Genomic DNA, 6,740 nt, shown 5'->3' on the forward strand with positions numbered 1-6,740 from the left:
AGGACCGACGACGACGACGACGGCTGCTCTTACGCAGAGAAGAAGCAGACAAAAGTTACGACACAAACACGTTAAAAGAAATGTTACGACACAGTTGAGATGTCTACGCACAATTCAGCTCACTGGCACCGTCTGTTTCTCACTATGAGGTAAGATAAAGATGCTCTGGTTGTCTCCACGCGACCTGGAACATACAGGTAAACACAGTTCAAATCACTGCACTAAATCCCTGAAGCTAAGTTGTTATCCCCTCTGTACCAGGATATAATAACACACATTTGACCCAAACCCCTGTCGCTTCACATGTTTAAATCCATGTATTAAATGGTTAATAAAGCAGTAAATTAGTCATTTTCCCTTAATCCTCCATGACAGTAAACTATAGGGCGATTAATGGTCAACTATTTTGATTATCAAAAAGTCACAAAACAGCTAGCCACGCTAACGCTAATCGTAGCCTCGCTAGCTTACCTTTAGAAACAGGTACGCTATGCTAAATAAATATGTGCTCGCCATTGGTGAATGGACACCGGCGACTTCGCCATTTCGGTATAACACCATATTCTGCGCAGAACCGTGTGAAACGAGCCGCTTCCAGGCTGTTGTTGACACTGACAATCCTGACGCGCCGCTAGAGGCGCTGCCTGCCTGACGTAGCGTGATAAATCAGCGAAAGTCAAGGATGCACACCACCGGGCCATGCTCGACCTATAGCCAAAATCGTAGGGCGATGTGACTAACGGTAAGCGAGATATGCCAGTTACAGACACAACTTGCATTATTTATTTATTTATTTATTTATTTATATATATATATATATATATAGATGGATAGGTAGATAAAGTGATAGCATGCTAGCTGATAGATTGACTTACAGCTAGCTAGAGAAATTACTAGCTAAAATATACCATGCTAGCTGATAGATAAATATATAGATAGATAGATAGATAGATAGATATTTTTCAGTTTCATTGCTCAATTTGACAAAGAAATAATTAAATATTAATACATTTTTGTTTGTGGACAAAGCAAGACATCTGAGAACATTTCCATAATTTCCAGGTAATTGACATTTTCAGAACCAAACAAATAGTCGATTAATGGAGGAAATAATTGACAGTTGACTAGTTCTACATCATGCCAATGTGTCCTTGGACAAGACACAGTGAATGGCTGTGAAAGGAAAAACTGTAGAGTAAAGCCTAGAAAGACTAGAAAAGCATTATGTAAATACAGACCATTTATCATCTAAAGTTTATGGAAGCAAGATATCTGAGGACGCCATCATTTTGAGGTCTAGGAAACACTGATCGATCTCATCTGGATTAAACAAACTTATTCCATTCATTGGAAAGTGACAGATTTGTCAATAATTAAAATAATCATAAGTCGTGGACTAGTTCCAAAAATAAATACATTTAAATGGAAGGCTATGGGAAGATGAGCCTAATAATGCTCACTTTTTTAATGTTATTTTCCCTGAGGAGATCATTGTGTCAGTCATTAGTGTCCGGTCTTATTCAATAAAAAAAAGTAAACCAATTTTGGAAAACAGACTTTAAAGTACAAGATGACACCATATGATTGACAGCTTGTATCATCCAGTAGGTGTCTGGTTGCATGTGATGTTGAATGTTTGCTTTCAAAATGATACTGTGGCCCCAGCTTCACAACAGTTTTTGCTCCTGTGTTTATTTCTGATACAGTCTAAGGTCCCAGGTCTGGTTTTATCCTATTTAAGTGCATCATTACTCTACGAGTCTGCTCTCTGTGACGTCCTCCTGGTTCATGTTCTGCCACCAAACACTGATGGAATGCAGTATATTGGCGTGTAGGTGTTACAAGGCGCAGGTAATGATCAGCAGGAATTAGGTCACATGGTTGTCGGTGTCTGGAAAATCTCCAGTAGCCTGAACTTTCAATGTCTGGAAGGCGTTTATATGTCCACAGGGGTTTATTGAAATGATTCGTCCATCATGTTGCAAACTAACTTGTATGAGCTGATGAAGTGGTTATTTTTTTTGTACTTTAGGTCTCCAACACCATGTTGAGAAAGAGGAGATCTCCTTATATCTGTGTTTTAAAGCGACAGCCTGTTCTGTTCTTCTTATCAGGTATTTGTTCAAGTTCGGAAATTTTCTTCGCAGTTTTAGGGTCATTTTTTTGTTGTAAACATTGTATGAAAAAAAGTGTCCGCTACTCCGCTTTGTGTATAGAAAGAGACCCCCTGTAATGTTTATGTTTTGACCAGTTAGCACACTTGTTTACATCTTCCATGAGTGGTAACTTCCGCCATTGGCTTTAGTCTCCTCCCAGGAGATTTTGAGGGCAGGAAAACACAAGAAAGACAGAAACAGTGCACCTTGGTGTCCTCTTGAGTCCAGAATCTGACTTTTTTGGTCAGCCAGAAGATATAAAAGTGAAGGTAAAAGCCTGATGGAAGTGTTAATCAAACGCATGACATAAATGCATAGATATAGTGTGCATAGATTGTCACTGACACATGTTTAGATCAATAATAACAGCCATAGCTCATGCATTGGATCACTCACCCACAGTTACATTACTCAGCTGATTCCATGTGGATTATCGTACGTGTGTCAGGAAATCTTTGTCATGCAGACACTTAAAAAAACCAAAAAAAATAAATGTAGTTACCTCTTCAGTGAGGTCAGTATGAATGATTTATATTCTTGTGCATTGAATGTGTGCTTCCTGTAAACAGACAAGAGGATGCTGATGCAATCTCATCATCTGTGTGCAAACACAACCAATGTGTGATAGTTGTCCTTAGTTTGAGTTCTGTTTCTTTCTTTCTTTCTTACTTTTCCACATCTTCCACATCATCTTTTCTCTCATCATTTCCATTCCAAACGTCCAAAATAAGACTTCAAGTATGATGTATTGAATAATCTGGATATCTCTCTCTGGTAAATCCCAATGGGAGTTCTTTCTTCCTTTCACCTTGAATGCATTCCTCGTTATCTGTGGGGGGCTCTGACAAGATCATTGTTTTGTGTTGAACTTGAAATTTGCACTTTGCAGCACTTTGTTAATTTTGGACGCCAGAGGGACAGACAGCCTCAGGCCTGGTGGTTAGAGTTGCGTCACATTGCTACAATGAGTTCATCATAGTTTTATTAATCTGATGTGCAGACGTTTAAATGTGATTTTAAGTTTAAATAAAATCCACTCACTTGTGCCATTTGATAAAATACACTTGAATGGAATGATAAGAGAAAAAAACAAAGACAAAAGTGGAGGAGGAGGGAAAGAGAAATAGAAAGTTGTAAAGCTGAAAGTAAAAAAAGAAAGTGTGAAAATCTCTGGCCAAAGCCGTATTTAATAATCCCTAACAGACAGAAGTAAGAGAAGTGAAAAGGGAGGGGAGATACTGTGAGTGAATTGTGAGCGCAGAGTTGAGAAACTTGGGCAGTTTATGAAGAATTTGTGCTGATGTGTGAAAAAAAAAATCATACTGTAACTTCACTATTGCATCAGAATCCTGAGAAAGTGGACAAGGGTCACATCTGCAAAGCCTCTGTACAACTACAGCGTGTTGTATTTTAGTCTTTTTCCAAATCTTTTCTCGATATTACTCTCTCTCTTTCTCTCTCTTTGTCTCTCCTTCTGGTTTTGATTTTCAGGAGCAGCTGACTAGTATTACTCTTTGCCTTTCTCCTTCCTCCTCTTCTCTCTATCTCGTTCTTTCTGTGCCTTAGCATTGGATATTAGTGTATTTCCATTTTATTTACCTGCATGTCTCTGTATTTGGTGAACTCTAGTTATTCCTCTGCATGTCAGCAAATGGAGATTATTGACTGGAAATAAAAAAAAAAAGATGACCGAACAGCTCAGCCCAAGCCAAAACATCCTGCTCGACCCCTGAATTATATAGGTTGTGAACCCTGACCCTTGTTAGCAGCTGGGACATGACCCAAAATAAAGAAAGTTAAAGTACACGATGGGTTTATCAGTGAAAAATTGACGGCACAGACTCTGTCTTGGGTGTTTTGGTTTAATTTTTGTTCAGTGGGAGGAATTACGTGCCATCCAGTCACTAGTCTGGATATGTTATTGTTGTAATTTAAGTAGCGCTGTCATCTGTGCAGGTAGAGGTCAAAGGTTATTGCAATACTTAACATCTAAGTATGAAACTGTTCCATTTTACTGTCTACGGCGCTTTGCAGGATTGTTTAGTCAGTGACGCGTTATCCTCCAGTATATGGAGTGAAAGTAGACCTATTAAACTTCATGTGTTGTTCAAGCAACACCAGTATCACCACAGTATGGTTTGGAATGATAAATCTTGATCTTCCTAATCTGGTTTACATTTCCAACATGGGCTGTGTAGGCCAGATGGTGATAGCTTTGTAAAAAAGTGTGTAGTTCTGACTAGGACTGCAACATGTAGTCAATTAACAGATGATTAAATGAATTGACAATTGATTCATTGATTTTCTTTGCAGCCTGTCAAGGATGTACCCTGCCTTTCGTTCTATGTCAGCTGAGATTGGCACCAGCAACCCTCATGTGGAGGATAAAGCGGTGGAAGATGAGTGAGTGAGTGACTTTCTTTGCTTTATATAAAAAGAACAAGAACATATTGGGTTCTGAACAAAGTTTTTATTCCTATTTTTATTCATGCAGTATCTCATTTATCCACAGATAAATCATGCTTATTATTTGTACATTATGCACAACCAATGTACAAGAAAGCTTTCTTATTTGCACAAAATGAAACCTAAAAAAAAAACTTTCCCAAAATCCCTCCCCCCGCTTTCCTCTCTTCCTTGACCTCCTCCTCCTCCTCCTCCTCTTCATCCTCCAGTCTACCTCCTCTCCAGGGAGATGAGGTCACAGTCCGTGGAGAGATGGAGTGATTAGGAGTTCAGACTCCGCACTTTTCATGGGTGGATTAGCTCTGGGTATCTTCAAAAGCATCTCGGTGTTTGTGAATGTTCAGACTAAGGTTTAGAAGTGCAGCTTAAATCACTGTGCAGCTTAGTAGACGTGCGTTAATATCCTGTAAAGTCTTTATCCGCTCAGTAACAGACGAAAAGAGCTACTGTTGGCATATTTTGTCTCTTCGTGTCACAGAGTCAACAGCCTTTAAACAAGTTGCTCACCAGTGGTTAAGGGGACAGACAGACATGTGTAATATGTTTTTCTGAGTTTGTGGATATTTGATACCCCCTTTGTCCTCACAAACAAATTTAAAAAGACAATAACATCAAGCCCCCTTGGAGATTCTGACACCACCGTGAAGTCATAACCATTTGTTGTGGAGACGTGCAAGAGAGAGCGTGAGACCAACCTGGCCCCCCTGCACCACATCCACACAACCATTAGCTACAGAATGACCACAGATAGACGTGATTCAGATTGCTTACCATGTGGATTTGTCATGGATATAGACAGGATGGGAACTTCCAAGTGTGTCATTGTGTAAACCTCATGGACCACTGTCCTGGGACGTGAGCCCTGTTCATTGTATTTGAAATGTGTGGAAAAGTGAAAAACATTCAGCAGAGATTTCTGGGAAATCTAAAGGCTCTTTTTGTTTTTGTATCTTGCATGCAACGATTGGTCAGATTTAAAGGGATAGTTAAGGTTTTTCTGCAGTGTTGTTGTATGAGGTGTTCAGTAGGTTTACATGCACAGTTTAATCGAACTAAGGCCGTGGTTTGACCAAGACTGAGTCGGTGTTGAATCAGTTTCCTGTTCACCTTTACATCCCAGAAAAAACAAACAACAAGTGAACGACGAGATGGATGGTACTGTGGTTCTGGATGATTCATACCTGCTGTGCATGTTAATGGTGATGTGGTTGTTGTGTTGTCTGAAGAAAGACGCCGGCCACTGTCGTATGATTCCCGGCAACTGTACTGCAGTTTATACGTCGTCTCCTTCTACTATCGGAAGGACATTTTGGTGCATGCACAGAAAGCCAAATCCTACTCCAGTCCGACTACATGCAAGAATAATCAAAGGTATGTTAGTCTGACTAAGACTTGCTCGATGTTAGTCAGACTAACATGTTTACATGACATTAAGAAAACAGAATTATTGTCTTAGTCCAACTAAAATTTTTAACATGCATGCAAACGGACTGATTAATACTTCATCATGAACACTGATTTCACTCACTTCCAGCAGGGATTTTAGCCACTTAGCTAAATACTTACCTCATAAAAAGAATGCGTGTTAAGGTCTACCATATTCCTGGAATGTGTGAGCAGTTTTTCTCAATGTTTGACAGACTTTTCCAGCTGGAAAGTGACTTTTTTTGGACTGAAGTTTGCTTACTCATCCAAACCATGGACTTCGATGTTGGGGAGTGAGCAGTTTCCAGCCTTTTTTTTGTATCTCTGATAAATAAAAATCCTTATTTCTGCCATATTGCCCAACCTTTGAGCATTGCTGGTGCAGCAATACATACTTTACTGTCTGTTTGCAAACTCAGTTTCAACAGCACTAAATACAAATGAGTCAGTCTTGACCACTTTACATTCTTACATTCTCTGCTTGTCAGATCCCCCTGTGTTTGGCGATGCTATTTCAGAATTTCTGGCGTGCAGGGTCCAAAAGTGTTCTGGGGATTCTACGCACGGACCTCCACAGTAGAATTTTATGACGTTATGTATCACATATTTTCTTTTTTTTCTTTTTTTTACTGATGTTGAAACTTGTCTCCCGCATGTAAAAGTGTTTTATGAACCATCCTCAAATCTTTATCT

The sequence above is a fragment of the Microchirus variegatus genome, assembly GCF_963457635.1.
Source record: "Microchirus variegatus genome assembly, chromosome: 22".
Classification (NCBI taxonomy): Eukaryota; Metazoa; Chordata; class Actinopteri; order Pleuronectiformes; family Soleidae; genus Microchirus; species Microchirus variegatus.